The 19082-nt window shown below is 44.5% G+C and overlaps 1 long non-coding RNA gene across 1 annotated transcript; it reads left to right on the top strand.

Moving 5' to 3' along the window:
- Positions 1-12228: 12228 nt before the first annotated feature.
- On the top strand, positions 12229-17311 carry LOC137839708 (uncharacterized). Its single transcript, XR_011085820.1, has 2 exons — positions 12229-16146; positions 16489-17311. It is a non-coding gene; the product is annotated as an uncharacterized lncRNA (long non-coding RNA).
- The last annotated feature ends 1771 nt before the right edge of the window (positions 17312-19082 follow it).

Genomic DNA, 19082 nt, shown 5'->3' with positions numbered 1-19082 from the left:
ATGTCCTAATCCACACACTGGCGCACTTAACAATTTTGCGAGTTCGTTCTGTCAAAGAGAAGACCAGTAGATCAATCAGACCAAATTTACCAATTGTTTATTCCTGACAAAGTAACTAATACAGGCCTGGGTCCCGGGTCCCTCACGCTAAAGCTCGTGCGTTTTTGTGACCACCAAAAGACGACACATTCTTCCGGGTTGCCCAGTTTTAAAGAAACACAATATGAATATTAAAACATGCAAAACATTGTGTGATGATTGGTCGATGGCCATCTCCTCCCGACTCGGTGTTATTGCTGAGGTCAGGCGGTTGGGTTTTCCCGCGAAGCCCGACCACCTGGACGTGATGTTGTTCTCGTTTCTCACCGACCTTGAGGTGTTCTCGTCCGGTACTCCCTGTCTGGGCCTATTCCACAACACTTCAAAGAAAACAAGTTCATGCAGTTTGCCTCCACATTCTTCGCCACCCACCAATCCACACGAGCACTCCAATATTAGATATTATATTAATATGATTATAAGTTTAACACAACCTTAAAAATATGTTTGCAAACTGCCGAAAGCACATTTCCCTTTAGCTTGTAGGTGCTTTTGGCCCCCATGGGATGTCGGCCTGCACACATGGCGGAGGTGACTTGAGCGCATGATGGCTTTTCCTTTTTTTTTTTGCTCTTGTCAATTACAATTCTAATTGCCATTAAACTGCATCTTTGTCCTTGTTCCAGCTGATTTTCTAGAAAACATTTTTTCCTTTTCTCGTAACATTGCGGCCATTCCGGTCAAAGTTTGACTTTTTAGTTTTTGTTCAAGAAAACCTTCTTTTCCTGCTGAATTGACACTCTGTATCTCACTTTTATCTTTTGCATTTCAGTACGACATTTTCATTCTGGACAAATGAAAACTTTTTAGGTCACTCTCAACATTTCACTTACGCTACATGTTCTGTCAATGAACTCCCACTTGCCATTCTTCTTCACGAGTCCCAACCAACTCGCTCTATCACCTGTCGCGTGAACTTGAGAAAAGCAGAACAAGCGCGAGTTGCAAAGATGCTAGTGAGCATTGTGGGATGATCCCAGGATTGTCGGTTTGTCTTGGTGCTCACCAGCCAGGAATTTGCCTTCGTCCTCTGAGTGGACGCTGGCCAAGTGACATTTCTGTTGTATGCAACACTCCTCAGCCGACCGCCAATCCATGTGTGTTCCCTCAAAATGATAGCAAGAATCATCGTACAGAAAGTTGCCAGGGTAGCAGAAGAAAGCTGAAGCCACAAACAAATTTGGATAGGAAAAGCACGGCGGGACAGTGCAGGAGTAAAAACAAGCATGGCAGCCACTCACTCTCCGCTCGATCGTAACCGAAGTCTTTGAAGGAGCACGGCAGGCCCTCCGGGCAGTCTGCAGAATGACCACACGGTTGAAATCTTCCTTTCAACATCTTAAATATGACAATTCGTGCGGGCTTACCGTCTGGCGAGCGCTCGCACATGTATGGCAACGAGGATCCGCACGAGCTGTGTCGCCACTTTCCTGGCTGACTCTCGGTCCACACGCCTTGGTTGACATACGCGCAGGATTCTTTGTCGGAGCTGTCGGGAGAAGTCGTGAAAAGCATCTCAGTATTTTTTTCTTGCTTTCTGATGAAAAATTGTCAAAAGCTTTTTTTCCCCTCGTCACATGTGCTCCTTCCCATTTTGGAAAGGGGCCCCCAAACCTTGCCTGACAGTAAAAGGATGTAAAGACGTGACCTTCTTACCTTCCAACCTGACGTGAGTCCCAGTTGGAGTAGCTTGCCATCACGCAGATATGAGACCAAGTCAGCTTCTTTTGCTTTTTGTCATACCGACACCAAGCCTCTTTGGATTTCTGCAGAGATCAATCCCGGTTGTCAATCGCGTACCAGTAGAGAATCAACTGCTTGCGCTTCCGTCTCATAAGATTGGAGAGTCCGATCCATTTTCTTCTTCACAAAGGCTTCCTCATCTGATGAGGCGATGAAGACCAAGTCGCCGCCCTCCCAGACGCAGTCGTGCCGAGCCCCCAGCCAACCGTTGGCGATCGTTATCTTCTTGAAGCAACTCGAGCCGAAAGGGAGACAGCCGTTCTCACACGCTGAGCCCGGATCAGCTGAGGACACATTTGAGACTTGTATGACGTACTGGCATAACTGTTCTGTCAGCAGCTTAAGACAACGTGGCAGGCAGCTTGCAATGCTGTGTGATTCAAAAGGCACGCGGTTTCAATTTTGGTTGTTGCGTTAACATTCAATTAGCTCGCCACTAAATAGCACTAAATTGTTCACTTAGTCCACAAAAGACAATAGCAAATACATCCTAATTTCAGTCCCGCTCGCTCTGAGAACCTGCGCCCCACATTTATTGGTGTGGCTCCTTTGTTAGCGTAATGGAGAAAACACAGCAATGAAATGGGACAACGTGAAGTCAAGTTGTTCTTGAAAAGATCCCCAAAGAGCCATATTGGCCCAAAATAAAAAAAAAAAATATCCCGTGTTTATTCCAATTATCGCCCATATTCTAATAATCGCCCAGTGTGTGTTAGCGATGACATTAATAAAAACATTGATACCAGGCAGTGCCTCACCTTGCCACCAGGGGCGGTAAAGGGCTCAACATGGTTTCCTCAGCTGTCACCATAAGTTGTTAAAAAAATGAATAATATAATAAAACATAATATAATATCTGTCCTGTGGTCTATGCTTTTAATGCAGTTTTGGTGTGTTTCCTATACATTTGGATCATTTTCATAGTCAAAATAGCTGTATTTCTTGTTCAAATAACAACGGGAGACAAGAATCATGGAGGCTGAGGCAGTCACAGGTAGTGCCTCTCAGGGCGTGCGTGTGAGAGTGTGCACCACTCACACACTGTACTGAGCGCGTGCAAACGGCGCGTGCTTGCAGTCAGCAGGAAAATACGGGCCTTGAGGCAGCCAGTACCTTTGCCTCAAAGATGGGGCGATAGTGAGCCTGCGGCTAATAGTTCACGAGTCGTGAATCACGACACGAGTAAATGCGAGAGTAAATTAAGAAGAAAAAAAAAGAAAAGAAAAACAACGAACAACATTCGGTGCTAACGCGTTGCTATTTGGCTTTATTTTCCCTGAAAGTGGAGGATATAATCTGACTCTGAGTCAGTGCCTCACCAACCCCGACCCTCACCGCACGTCACTGATTGATACCTCTAATTATCGCCCGTGCTGCTAAAAATTCCCCCCGAAACTTACGTTTTCCCCCGCAACCGCATGCCGACGTCATTGCGCAAGTTTAAATATGATTTGACAGCACGTCGAATGTCCCTTTTAAATTGTTTTTCTCCATAAACTATGATACAATTACACTCGTCATTCCGCTACAAGATCCTCGCACAATTACGTCATCGGGGCATGCGCTCGAACAAGACGATCGCGATAACATGACGTGCGCAACATGTGATTTGCGACGGTAACGTGTCGCATCGATGGAGCGTCAATTGACGCACCACGCTGTTAGAGGTAGATCAAAACAGCCGCTGTTCTAGTGTTAAGAACACCAGCGAGATGCAGTTATTGCATACTACATAAGGAAAATATACATATTATCGCCCATTTCAGTGCCCCTTGGCGATCGGACAAAGAGTGTTCTCTATTAATCGCCCACCCCCCCCCCGTTGGACATAAACCTTCTCTCATTATCGCCCTGGGCGAGTAAATACAGTTCATCACTACATCAGTAAGTACGGGTTAAAACTCTACCATGCAAAGCAAACGCCGTTTATGAACAACATCCAGAAACACCGCCGGGTTCTCTGGGCCCAAGCTCATGTAAAATGCACTGATACACAATGAAAAAGTATTTTGTGGTCTGATGAGTCCACTTTTCAAATTGTTTTTGGAAACACTATGTTGTGTCCTCCGGACCAAAGAGGAAACGGACCATCCGGACTGTTATCAACGCAAAGTTCAAAAGCCAAATTCTGTGATGGTATAGGGGTACATTAGTTCCCATGGCATAGGTAACTTACATTTCTGTGAAGGCAACATAAATGCTGACAAGTACATACAGATTTTGGAGCAACATATAATGCCGTCCAAGCGATGTCTTTTTCATGGACGCCGCTGCTTATTTCAGGAAGATAATGCCAAGCCACATTCTGCACGTGTTACAACAGCGTGGTGTAGTGTATTTTTATTTAGGTCTCATGCAATGTATATTTCATTTCTAAGCTTAGAGGTGACTAGGTCACCCGCGCATGGGATTTTATGGGGCCTGAGCCAGGATGGCAGACTTCCTGACACCAGGATACAGAAATCGGCCATTTGGTTAGAATCAACAAGGCAGGCTGGGGGGTCAGAGGACATCCAGCAGCCCTCGTGTGTGTGCGCCCGAGTAAGGGGGGGGGGGCGCGGGGTATAAGACCCAAGGCAGGAGAAGACAGGGGAACTTCTTTTTTTGGCTAGAGACGCTTCAATTCTGACATCGGTTGAATAAAATCTTTCCCCAATCAGCCGTGTGTCACTGAAGTTTTCCCTCCCTGAGCCAGCCACCTATCCACCGTTTGATCTGGGAGACCAGCAGAACATTGTAGAGAATTCACCACAGTGGCTTCGAAATAAAAGAGTCCAGGTTCGCCCCTGGCCCACTTGCAGTCCAGACCTGACTCCCATTGAAAATGTGTGGCACTATGAAGCGTAAAATACGACAGGGAAGACCCCGAAATGTTGAACAACTGAAGCGGTTCATCAAGCAAGAATGGGAAAGAATTCCACATGAGAAGCTAAGGGAATAGTCTACTCTCTTCCGAAACGTTATTGAGTGTTATTAAAAGGAAAGGTGATGTAACAAAGTGGTAAACATGCCCTTTCCCAACTTTTACTGCACGTGTTGCAGCCATGAAATTCTAAGTTAATTATTATTTCAAAAATAAAGTAAAGTTAATGAGTTTGAGAATTAAATATGTTGTCTTTGTAGTGTATTCTGTCAGGCGCAGAGCAGGGAGAGGACTTGAATGCAGAGAGTTCAATGTCCAAAAAGGCTTTTATTGTCTCCACTGACAGTCGAACAAAAAACGCCTCACTAGGAGGGAAAAAAGGGAAAACAAAGGCGCCTCGAACCGAGGGAGAAAAAGGGGAAATCAAAGCGCCTCGAACCGAGGGAAATACAAAAACAAGGTAGCGATGTAACCAAGTTAACATCGGTGATCAAAGTCGCTCAAACAAGGCTTCTACGTGGAACTCGAGGGTTTCGTGATCGCTAGTGTTCTGACAAGGCAAGACGCACTGGCACTGGATACTAGGAAAGACGCGGGTTATATGGACACAGGAGGGGAACACGGGTGAAGACAGTTGGTCATTGACGCAGGTGCACACACTTGGAATCAGGGGTTCACGTGACCGGACGCACAGGGGAAGGACACACTGACTGGACCGAGAGGAAAATCACAATAAAACAGGAAATGATCCGGACGACACATGACAGCATGACAGTATTCAATCGAATTTAGGTTGAAAAGGATTTTCAAATCATTGTATTTTGTTTTTATTTACATTTTGCACAATTTCCCAACTTCTACCAAATCCGGTTTGTACGATAGAGTTCACGTACCTGCATAGCAGAGCTGTCTGTTCGATATCGGTCATGTCACACGACTCATCACAGGCAATTGAGAAAGCTGGAGCTGAATTGATGTCCTTGATTTGTTCATCGGTGATATTGTTTGCCATTTTAATTACCCTTTCCTTCACTGTCCGAAAATAGGTCAAGTCAAGTCAAGTCAAGTTTATTTGTATAGCCCTAAATCACAGACAGTCTCAAAGGGCTTCACATAGCCAAAATTGACAATTATTCTCAAAGCATCCCCTGATCATAAGCTCCCAAAAGGGCAAGGAAAAACTCAAAAAACCCCTGCCAGGGGAAAATGAGAAACCTTGAGAAGGGACCACATATGGAAGGATCCCCCTTTCAGGATCACCAGGTTGTAATGGATGCAGAGAGTGCACAAGTAATACATAATCTGAAAATCAATGAAAAAAAAAATGGATGTCGGAGGTGCCCTCGATTGTCCTGGCAGTGTCCTCAAGGGGGCCAAGCAGCAGCTCCCCCATCCCGAACTGGTCCCCGAGAATCCAGCCAGCCGCTATCAGCTTTTGAGCCACCTAACCCCCTCCCCAGTCGGGGAGGAGGTGGGCAGAGAGAACAGAACAAACTCCGGCCAAATCGGCCATCACAAGTTAGTTAAAGGCCATCTCATAGAAATGTGTCTTTAAACGCGTCTTAAATGTTTCTACTGAGGTAGTAGTTCTAATATCCATTGGTAGGGCATTCCAAAGCTCTGGAGCCCGAATAGAGAATGCTCTAGACCCTGCAGACATTTTCTTGGCCCTCGGTATAACTAAAAGACTAGCGTTTTGCGAACGAAGGTTACGAGACGGAACATAAGGAACGACTAGGTCGACGAGATATGAAGGCGCTAAGCCATGCAGTGCTTTATAGGTTAGTAGAAGAACCTTGAAGTCACATCTTAAATGGACCGGGAGCCAATGTAATTCGGCTAATATTGGGGTAATGTGATCAAATTTTCTTGACCGTGAGAGCAGCCTCGCAGCGGCATTTTGCACTAACTGTAGACTTTTAATACTGGATTTAGGAAGACCAGAGAATAATACATTACAGTAGTCCAGGCGCGACGTGACGAACGCATGTATAATAGTTTCCGCATCCCCGGTCGAGAGGATAGGATTATAGCAATATTACAAAGGTGAAAAAACGCAATCCTGGTTATATTCTTAATGTGTTTTTGAAAAGAGAGCGTTTGGTCAAATATTACCCCGAGATTAGTTACCGTATCACTCTGAGTGATAGTACGGTTATCTATAGTTATAGTGGTTTCCTTAAATAAATGTTGATAACGAGTAGGACCAATTATCAACATCTCAGTTTTATCCGGGTTAAGATGAAGGAAGTTGAGAGACATCCATTGCTTAATCTCCGCAAGGGACGCCTCGAGATTACAGCAGTCCTGTGGATCTGTCATCGATAACGGCATATATAATTGGGTGTGATCCGCGTAGCATTGAAAACTAATATTATATTTACGTATTATGTCCCCAAGCGGAATCATATAAATATTAAATAAAATCGGTCCGAGTACCGATCCCTGTGGGACACCACACGTAACATTATAAAGCTCAGAGGACGTATTACCATGGACCACTCGGTGCGTCCTGCCTGATAGATAGGAATTGAACCAGCTTAGTGCTGACCCTGAGATACCAACACAACTTTTAAGACGCCCTAATAAAATATCGAAGTCTACAGTGTCAAAGGCAGCACTAAGATCAAGTAGTAACAATACAGACGACGTATTTGAATCCATAGCTATGAGGAGATCATTAGTCACTTTAGCAAGTGCTGTCTCTGTAGAATGATTAGCTCTAAAACCAGACTGAAAAGAGTCATATCGATTATTAGCGACCATGTAATCAATAAGCTGCTGTGCTACTACTTTTTCAAGAAGTTTTGCTATGAATGGGAGGTTTGAAACTGGCCTATAATTACTGAGACAGTCCGTGTTAGGGTTTTTCAAAGTATTCTTATCGTATGATTATGTTGGAATGCAACCGGTAATAAATAACCTACCTTGTCTCATCCTACACAAGGTCGTAAAACATCCCCTGATATGTTTTGACTAGAGCACAAGGGTTTCCTTTTCAGTCACTCTCACCCCCACTCTTTCTCTTAATAAATATGCCTTTGCAGTTGGGAGAGGCTCCAGATTTCATTCCTGTAGCGAGTGATCTCTCCACCTGCAGGTGTCTAAAAGAACTTGCCTTGTCTCCTGTGTGGTTCTTGCAAAATAAGTTGGAGTGAGCAAATCTCTAACATTTTGGTGCCGAAACCCGGGACCCTCATACCCATCATCTGGCTGACGGAGGACGACGCGCTGTACACCGTCGACGGGCCAGTGTCCATTAGCCGGACCTGGTAAAGAAAGACCTGGGAAGGAAATTCTTCGCTGGGCCAGCATCTTAGGTCTGCCTTCGTCTGACAGAGGTGGATTGACGGGACCCGGCAGTGCAACGAACCAGGGGACAAGTAAGTTAAAGGCCTGAAATTGTGTTGTGTTGTTAAACGCGTAACACATAGAGGTGCACGGGAGCCAGCTTGGGTTCAAGTCCCAGTGGAAGAAACAGGCTAAGAAAGGCAGAGCTTCTTTTTCGTTCATCGAAGAAGTGTGTAGACTCTTCTTTGTCTGTTTTTCCGAGCTGAGGGATCTGGCTTGGGTTAAAGTCCCAGTGGAAGGAACGTGCTAAGAAACACGGAGCTTCTTTTTTGTTAATCAAAGAAGGGCGTAGATTTTTCTTTGCATGTTTTTCCAAGCCAAAGAATAGCTTGGGTTCAAGTCCCAGTGGAAGAAACGGGCTAAGAAAAACAGAGCTTCTTTTTCTTAATTGAAGAAGGGCGTAGATTTTTTCTTTTGTCCGTTTTTCCAAAGCTGTTTGGGAGGGTTTTACACCCATCCCTGGATAGGCCTGGAAAAAAAAAAGCGCTTGAGTTTGTGTGGTTGGGAGTGTGACTGGTAGGATAAATTGACTAAATAGCAGTTCTAGCATTGATCCACGGCAATAATACAGGCTAGTAATTTGTTGAAAGGTCAATTTAAACCTGCATTGAGGATCCTCAAAGACATAATTAAATAAATAAGTAATAAATAAGTAATAATAATAATAATAATATTTTTGAGAAAAGGAAATTGTATAACCTAAAATTACTAGAATTAAGATGGGAAATAAAAACGGTAAATCTCTACCTCTTGACGGAGATGAGAAGTACATGGCGAGTAGATTTCTTAATTGTATGCAATATATGCCGAAGTGGAAGAAAAAGTATGGAGTAGAAGGGAAGTTGAGAGTTGAAGTGTGGAAGATAGTAGTTGATGTTTTGGAAGAGAGTGTGGATAAAAAGAAAAATGGACTGAAAAAGAAAAGAAAAGAGAGAGAATTGGATTGTGCTAAAATGTGGTTGAAAGCTTCACAAGAGAGAAAAGAACAAATCCAAAAGACAAAAGATAGAAAGATGAAAGGTGATGAGGCTGAGACTATGTTTGTCAGGCCGGAAGACAATGAGGCCGCAGTGCGCAGGCGCACTGCCGCGGCCACGGCTCCAGCCGACGCTGAAGGGGCAGCTCGAGCAGAGGAGCAAGAGGGGCCTTCCGCTCGTACACAAAACTTGTATCCAAGCTTAACAAACCTGCAGCCCCCCCCCATATAACAGCAAAAGAAGTCAGGGTCACATTACTAGAAGTCCTGTACAAACAAGAAGTTTGACCACTGCTGCTAAATTTTCTCAAAATGTAGACAATGTTGATGTGTGCCCAATGATACAGGTGCCAAACCCTAATGTAGGGGAAGGCCAACTCCCACATACATATGTTTTCCGGCCATGGACTTTGGAAGAGGCAAGAAAAGCAGTTGAAGGGGTTACCCCTGTTGCTGAAGACCCAGCTATATGGGCAGAGGACATGGCTGGAATTATACATTCCTATAGACTGAATGGACATGAGGCAGGAGAAGCTGCAATGTCCTCCTTGGGAAAAGACTGGGCAAAGGTTAGAGGAAATTATACAGGTAGAAATAATCAAGGGCCTTTTCCCTATCCCGTTGAAGGAAATCAATTGGGAGGGGAGTATGCAGCACAATGGAATGGTCTTGTGCAAAGAGTGCTAACTATATTTCAAAGACGAGCAAATTATGGTCATTTGGCAGGAATAAAACAGAAGCCTGGCGAAGATACTGATGATTTTCGTTTGAGATTTGAAAAAGAATTCAGGGTGCATAGTGGCATCCCATTCAATGATACAGCTGAGAGTGCTTATCAACAACAGCTTAAAAATGCGCTCCTCACTAATTTCCGCCCTGAAATAGGCAACTGGGTGAGGAAACATTTGGTGGAAGTGGATGTTGCAAGTGTGTCAACAACTATGCAATGGGCCAGACATGCTGAAAAAGTGATCAAAAAAGGCAAAAGTTCTGATGTATTTCATCTAGATAATGATGATGATGAACTAGATGAAGATACAACAGTCTTCTTCCAAGGGTCCCAGCATGGCAGAGGAGGAGGTAGAGGCCAACAAGGTCGCAGGCCGCCATATAATTCAAAACCCCCACGAGATTCTGACAACTGTTGAAACTGTGGGAAACGTGGCCACTGGTCAAAAGACTGTTTTAGAAAAAAACATAACCAATCAAAGGGTGGAGGAAGAGGCAGAGGAGGGGCCAAATTCTCAGCGTGACTAGATCCCCCCCCTTTGACCTCTGGTGCTTCTATAGAGGAAGAAATAGTAGATGTCCATACAGCATGGGACATTCTGAGTGCATTAAAAGAAAAACCATATGTTACTCTAAACATTGGAGGCAGTGATGTCGAGTTTTTGTGTAATACTGGGGCTTGTAAAACCGTGATAAAAACTAAAGTCCCAAATCTAAAGGCCTCCCAAAATACTATTTGGGTGAAATCTGCTGATGGGCAGGTACACAAGGAGAGTATCTCTAATCCAGTTGAAGTGAGAGATAAGGAAACTGGAAGCATGGCTTCAGTTTCGATTGTCCTATCCCCAAAATGTCCCATAAACCTGTTGGGACGAGATCTGATGACTCGGTTGGGAATTGCAATAATTCCAGTAAAGGATGGCATGCGAGCATGTAGAGTGAGAGATGTGGACTCATATGCTGCACAAGCAGGTGAACAGATCTGCTGCTCCTATGCCATCCCTCCTGAACGAAATCCTAAACTCCCAAGCAGATTGCTGAGTGAAGCTCGAAAACAATTGTCCCAACCTGAATCAGAAATGACTTGTACTGAATTACATGTCACCATGAATATTCTCACTGATCCACAAGATGACTATATTGGAAGTTTTCTCAGCGACACAGAAGTAACTTTAACAATCACTGCTCTGTACACTGATCGCAGGTCATTTGCAGCTGCCCGCTCCTCAGAAAGACAGATACAAATTGTCGGCTGTACCCCACATCTCATTGTTTAAACCTCACAGTATAACGTGGGCAGATGTGGGTTCCCGAATTAAACTTGCTGGATCTGTGACTGATTATGAGGACAAAGGTGATGGGTGGAGCTACAGTACCAGTCGTGACGTGTGGAAGCAAACAGTGTGTGAAGTAGCTGTAGGCAGAGCAGGCGCTTGTGCGCTTCCCTGACTAGTTGACATTTATTTGAATGAAAAGGAGGAGGGGGAATTGGCTGGGCTTCCTGAAAAACTGTGGACCAAGGGCCCATCTGATGTAGGACTTTTAAAATCAATTTCCCCAGTACAGATCAAACCAAGATCAGAGTGGCGTCCAAGAGTTAAACAATATCCTTTAAAACAGGAGGCAATGAACGGGATTGCCCCTGTTATAAATGATCTTTTGACAGGAGGAATCATAAGGGAGTGCTCGGATTCTCCTTGCAACACTCCCATTTTTCCAGTCCAAAAGGCCGACAAAATTAATTGGCGAAGATTTACGAGCAGTGAATGATGCAGTGCAAACAAGAGCACCCAATGTGCCTGACCCACACACACTTCTGAACACTTTGAAACCTAATCAGAAGTTTTTCACAGTAATTGATCTCAGCAATGCATTTTTCTCAGTGCCAATTCACCCAGACTCACAGTTTTGGTTCGCTTTTACCTTTAAAGGACAAAGCTATACATACACCAGATTGCCACAAGGATTTGCTGATAGTCCAACTATTTTCGTTCAAGCTATCATGGCCTGTTTGGCTGATTTTCAGATGTCAAACAAAAGCCAACTTCTAGTTTATGTAGATGATCTCCTGGTAGCCTCTGAAACTGAAGCTGATTGCAAGGCAGACTCCTTAGCATTGTTACACTATCTCTGCAAAACAGGGAATAAAGTGAACAAAAATAAGTTACAATGGGTCAGACAGGAAGTGAACTATTTAGGTCACACTTTGTCGGCTTCTGGAAGACAGATACAAAGAACCAGAAAGCAGATTATTTCAGATACACCGAAACCTGAAACAAAAAAAACAAATTATGTCATTTTTGGGGCTCTGCAATTACTGCAGAGCATGGATCCCACATTATGCGGAAAAAACACAACCGCTGCTGGATATTGTGCATGGAGTTCCCATGACAATGACAGAAAAAATCATGTGGACACCAGCAGCGGATGATGCTTTTGTAGTGCTGAAACAGGCTCTGACAGAAACCACAACTCTTATCTTGCCAGACTACAATAAAACCTTTGTGCAAACAGCAGACTGCAGGAATGGTTTTATGACCTCAGTGTTGCTGCAGAGTCATGGCAGCAAACTAAGACCAATTGCATTTTATTCAAAAAAACTGGATCCAGTGGCTCTGTCTTTACCGGACTGTGTCCAAGCAGTATGCGCGGCGGCGCTTGCAGTGAGACAATCTGCAGATGTGGTGTTCTTTCACAAAATGGAGCTGCTGGTTCCACATGCTGTAGATGTGTTGCTGCTGCAAAGCAAAATGAACTTTTTGTCGCCAGCCAGACATCTGTCCTACACAGCTATACTTCTGTCACAACCACACATCGTGATAAAGAGGTGCACAATCCTTAACCCAGCAACGTTGATCCTGTTGCCAGGGGATGGAACACCACATAACTGTTTGGATGCTACAGAACATCTACAGCTGCCCAGAGAAGATTTAAGTGACACGCCACTTGACAAGGGGGAAAAGTGGTTTGTGGATGGATCATGTTCAAAGGATCCTAAAGGAAACAATCAAAGTGGTTATGCAATTATGAAATTGCCAAACCAGATTGTTGAAGCAGAGAAGCTTCCATACACCAGGTCAGCACAGGCTGCTGAGCTGATTGCTCTAACAAGAGCTTGTCAATTAGCGGAAGATAAGGAAGTCACTGTATACACAGACAGTCAGTATGCGTTTTCTACTCTGTTCTATTTTGCGAAACAATGGGAGCGCAGAGGGATGACAACATCAACCTGTAAACCGGTTACCCATGCCTCCTTGTTAAAAGAATTGTTGCAGGCCATTCTTTTACCTGCTAAACTAGCTGTGTGTAAATGTGCTGCTCACACCACTGGCAGAGATGACGTCTCAAATGGAAACAGATTAGCAGACAAAATTGCAAAAGAAGCAGCTGCAGGGAGACATGGCCATGAATTTTTTTTAATGGGTTCAGAGGACACACAACTCATAGATAAGACTGTACTGACAGATATGCAGGGCAATGCTCCAATGGTGGAAAAACGAATGTGGACGACAAAAGGTGCAATAGTGGATACAGATAATATCCACCGCATCAATGACAAACCTGTTTTACCAAAATCACTTTTTAAGGCAGCAGCGCTTGCGACACATGGGCCTTGCCATGTGTCGACAGGAGGGATGAAGTCCATCATAGATCAACAATTCACTACCTTTGGTTTAGATGCTTACTTAAAAAATTTTTGTAAAGCATGTCCTGTTTGTGTGAAACATAATCCACAAGGAAACATGAGACCTAAGAGAGGCTCATTTCCAAAACCCTCTTATCCATTTCAAATCATGCATATGGATTTTATTGAACTCACACAAAGTGGACCTTACAAATACTGCCTAGTGATGATTGATGCATTTTCAAAATGGGTGGAAGTAGTTCCATCTAAACGTGCAGATGCCTTAACAGTGGCAAAAGCTATCTGCAAAACCATCATACCAACTCATGGCATCCCCCAAACCATTTACAGTGACAATGGTCCACACTTTGTGAACCAAGTTGTGCAGAACATGGCTGTACACCTTGGAATAACGTTAAAAAACCACTGTGCTTGGCATCCTTCGAGCGCAGGCCTGGTTGAACGGGCAAACTTTACTATCAAAAGCAGGTTGAAAAAATGCATGGAAACAACAGGCAGACCTTGGCCAGAGTGCCTCGACTTAGTGAAGCTCTATATGAGAATTACTCCCACTTCCGAAGGACTAACACCTTTTGAAGTCATACATGGGAGACCATACAGACTACCAGTGTTCCCTGCAGATTTGCAAAAAGCAGACGAAGAACAGACCTTGGCAGATTATCTAATCAGGACGCTCAAACTGAAAGATGTGTCCAATGCAAATTTACTGCCGCCTGATCTCTCCCCCTCACAGGTGGACAACCCCATCAATCCAGGAGACTGGGTCTACATCAAGGTCATCAAAAGAAAGAACTGGGCCAGCCCGCGGTGGGAGGGACCATTTCAAGTTTTGCTTGCTACTCCCACGGCGGTTAAGATTTCTCAACGGCCCAGTTGGATTCACCTCAGCCACTGCAAGTTGCAGAGAGTGCTGGACCCCTAATTCGGAGTGGTGGGGAAGGCTAACTACAAAGGAGTCCCATCGTTTAGGGTGAGGCGTCTCAATGTTGGTGAAGAATTCATCGATCCCCACTCCGCTAGGCGAGGGGATGTCCCGGTGTCTCTGCCATCCTAGTAGCAACGGGGCTCCATATGCCAGATGGATCCTCTGCTGCGTTGTGGTTGGAGCGTGCTATGGTCTATTGACTCATCTGAACAGACCAAATGACAATGTTGCCCGTGGAAAACGATGGTCGCATGATGAGAACTTTGATGACTGGTCATGGGACCCCAGAAACCCATACGAAACCAACACTTGGTACCGGTATGTCAAGTTCACTGTGAGAGCTCACACACAGGAGGGGTGTTATGTGTGTTCGAAACTCTCCCCTTCCTCCACGCAAGTTCGCTTGGAGGCCAGAGCAATGAATGTCACTGAAGCACAATGTATGGCATCCATGGGAGGAGTTGGATATCAGCACCGTGCCGTCACAGTCAAAGATGCCGACCCTTACCGCCCTGGACTTGCTGACGGTGCCTGTGATCAGCTATTCTGGACAAATCTCAATGTGACTGTTAGAGGACGAACAATACCACAAGTGGCCTACACAGAGAGACCAGCTGGAGTGAATTACACATGTTACATCCAAGGTAACAAGACCCACGTCTGCATTAACGACAACTGCTCTCCAGGAGGAAACTGGATGGGAGCTTTGGACATCACCGATGAGTGTCAAGATAAGAGAGCCATTTCAGGTGGTGAGGGCTCTCCAACGAACATGGCTACACCATCGAACGGAACATACTTCATACAGAATGGCTGGTGGCTTTGTGGTCACAAGGTTTATCCGATGCTGCCCGCCAACTGGACAGGAGTGTGTGCACCAGTGTGGGTGACAGACCACACCTACAGGATACGACACCATTTGTTGACAGGAGCACATAACTCTACTGGACGTCGACGCAGAGCAGTTGCAACCTTTGACCCTCATGACCCTGTCTGGGGTGCGAACGTTCCAGAGGATCATAAAGTATGGTCTGCCGGAGACAAAGTTGTCCTTGCGCTCTTCCCTCAGATTGGGGTTGGGAAACTATCGCTCTTCATCGAGACACTGAACTATCGTTTTCAATCCTTTGTGAATCTCTCGCTGCAAGTCAACGATGGACAAAATAGAGAGATTCAGGCTATTAGACTGATGGTCTTGCAAAACAGGATGGTTCTGGACTTGTTGACGGCAGCACAAGGTGGTGTGTGCCACATCATTGGGACTTCCTGTTGCACATACATACCAGGAGAAAATGACACCCACATCAACGACGCCATGAATTCGCTGAAGAACTTACAGCAGGCCATGTCTAATGACAAGGTCCCACATCAGTTTGATTTCTTTTCGTGGCTATTCTCTGGCAACTGGTGGCAACTGCTTTTGAAATTGCTGTCTCCTGTGCTTGTTGTGCTGGTGGTGTTGTGCTTGTTTACGTCCTGCGTTATCCCATGTTTGAAGTCTGCTGTGTCGAAGTTTGTGTCCTCTACTGTAGCCCAAGTTCATATACAACTTCTTAGAGATGACGGATGTGATGACGATAATGACACGTGGATTGCGTAGATGCTGTTCTGTTCAGCATGTTTTACAGAAACTTGATGATTTGACCATCGAAAATGCTTCGCAAGTGATGGATACAATGATGTACTGTTTCTGTGTTTTTCTTTTTATTTTTTATTGATAGCATTCTGGTCGCCTGTGGCAACGGGGCCGTGTAAGAATTTTCCTGCTAATAACATCTGGCCAGCAGGTTTTTCGCTTACACAATAAGTTTGAGGTAATGCCTCATCTTCACTGGAAAGTGTTGCTATCATTGTTTGTTGTTTTTATTTTTACTATTCTTCTTTCTTCATTATACATATATATACATGTTTTTTACTTGTCTGTGTTGTTTGGGGTGGCATAATCATATGATAAAACAGGAGGGAGATGTTAGGGTTTTTCAAAGTATCCTTATCGTATGATTATGTTGGAATGCAACCGGTAATAAATAACCTACCTTGTCTCATCCTACACAAGGTCGTAAAACATCCCCTGATATGTTTTGACTAGAGCACAAGGGTTTCCTTTTCAGTCACTCTCACCCCCACTCTTTCTCTTAATAAATATGCCTTTGCAGTTGGGAGAGGCTCCAGATTTCATTCCTGTAGCGAGTGATCTCTCCACCTGCAGGTGTCTAAAAGAACTTGCCTTGTCTCCTGTGTGGTTCTTGCAAAATAAGTTGGAGTGAGCAAATCTCTAACAGTCCGGGTCAAGATTTGCTCGCTTAAGTAGTGGTTTAATAATAGCGGTTTTAAAGGCTATTGGCACTATCCCAGAGGAAACAGACAGATTGATTATATTTAAGACGGACGGTCCTAAAATTGGAAATAATTCTTTAAGTAGTTTGGCTGGAAGCGGGTCGAGTAAACATGTTTGTTTAGCCGTACTAACCAATTTTGTAAGCATTTCAAGGGACACGCTTTTAAAATTTGAGAGGGTTATTGCATGATCCCCAGCGCTAGTAACCGGCGGAGCGATTGGCATGGTATTCTTGATCTCGTCCCTAATGGACTCAATCTTTTGAGCAAAAAATTTCATAAACTCGTCAGCTGAGTGGAAGGAGCTATCGGGGGTCGGCTGGCGCAGAGTTAGCTTTGCCACTGTATCAAATAAGTATTTAGGATTGTTTTTATTAAGATTAATGACTTGCGAAAAATAACGAGTTTTTGCTAAAATAAGCGCATCTTTATATTTCAGGAGGCTGTCCTTCCATGCCTGATGGAAAACCTCAAGTTTGGTTAAACGCCATCTGCGCTCATGCTTTCTACATAATTGTTTAAACGTACGTGTTTCATCTGTGAACCACGGAGTTGGCCATCTACGGCGAGTTTTCAGACGTAGCGGTGCCACAGAGTCGATGGCTTTTAATAATGTCGCATTGAATTCATTTGTAAGATTATCGATAGAGCCACTGTACGCGGGAAACATGGCGGTTGCCGGCGACAGTAACTCAGATAGCGCAGTTGCAGTCATGGAGTTAAAATTACGGCTGCTATAATTCTGATTGCTCTCTTGTCTTTGACAAGGAACTAAAATTTCAAATTTTATTAAAAAATGATCAGACAGAACAGTAGTGTATGGCAGTACTGTTATATTTGAGGTTGCTAGTCCCCGGGATAATACCAGATCTAAGGTATTTCCATTCTTATGCGTTGCTGCCTGTACAGCTTGCGTAAAACCAAACGTATCGATTAAAGTTTGAAATGCCGAAGTCAGTGGTTCTGACGGTGAATTCATGTGGATGTTGAAATCACCCATGATAACTATATTATCTGCATTTGTCACTAGATCAGCCACAACTTCTGAAAATTCATCCAGGAAGCCAGAGTAAGCCCCGGGTGGGCGGTAAATAACAACAAGATAGAATGACGGTAACGCAGTGGATCGCACAATGAGAACTTCAAATGTTTTAAATACGTGAATTGAGCGAGGCCTAAATCTAAGCTCAGAATTTGAGATGAGGGCGACACCCCCACCCTTTTTTCGAGGACGAGCCACATGCGAGCTCACAAAATTTGGAGGCGAGGCCTCGTTAAGTGGCAGCAGTTCATTAGGTTTTAACCAGGTCTCGCAAAGACCAAAAACGTTTAGATTATGTTCCGTGATAAGGTCATTAACGAGAACTGCTTTCGTATGAAGTGATCTAATATTCAAAAAAACGAATTTAAGTGTAATTGGTTGATCAGGGTGCGTATCTATCGAAGGATTTTTGAACGGGATGCGAGTATAATTGTGTTCTCTAGGCCTAATATCACCTCTCAAAAGTTTATTAGGGCGGTGGGATGAAACGACCGTGGGAATTTGATGATGAGTATCTGTTACACATGTGAAGTTATCTAAAACAGGCACTGTTTCATCAGCAATACCGGTCGGGACGGAGTGATTGGATTTGTCTACTACCCCAGTAGAAAGTGTGTTTATGTGTACTGCAGCACTATTTAAACTGTCGCGCTCTAGTCTACACGAGGAGCTATGTGTATGCTGAAAGTTTAGCCTAGCGCTAGTTAACTTTAACTTAACAGACTCCAAACCCATCCTCACAGGTGGTCTAATCACCTGTGCCCTGGCCTGCTCTAAAGTGACCTGTCATGAGTGGCTCAAACAGTAATCTATATTCCTAGAAAGAGTGAAGGCGCCTTCACGGTTAGGGTGAAGGCCGTCCTTCCTCAGCAGGTCGGGGCGGCCCCAGAAGGAGGACCAGTTATCTATAAAATACAGTCCCTGCTTTTTACAGAACCCAGCCATCCATCGATTAAGGGAGACTAATCTACTAAACCTCTCATCAGTGCCTCTCCCAGGCAGGGGGCCAGAGACAAATACTCGATGCCGACTCATCTTTCTGGCAAGATCACAAGTCCTCGCTATGTTCTTCTTTGTGATCTCTGATTGTCTCATCCTAACATCATTGGAGCCGACGTGTATCACTATGTCCGAGTAGCTAGTGTTGTTGGAACTACGCTGTTGACTAGGCCTATTGCGAGTCAGCTCCCTAAGATTAGCTTCTATGTCGGGTGCTCTGCCCCCAGGAATACACATTACCGTGGCTGGATTTTTAAGCGTAATGTTGCGGGTAATGGAGTCGCCTATGACCAAAGTGCGAGGGCCAGTAGACCGAGATGACTTTGGACGGCTATGCGTCTTACCTGGCTCATCGCGATTAGCAAGCCGCTT

The sequence above is a fragment of the Syngnathus scovelli genome, chromosome 19 (assembly GCF_024217435.2).
Source record: "Syngnathus scovelli strain Florida chromosome 19, RoL_Ssco_1.2, whole genome shotgun sequence".
NCBI lineage: Eukaryota > Metazoa > Chordata > Actinopteri > Syngnathiformes > Syngnathidae > Syngnathus > Syngnathus scovelli.
This window is presented reverse-complemented; position numbering and strand designations above follow the sequence as displayed.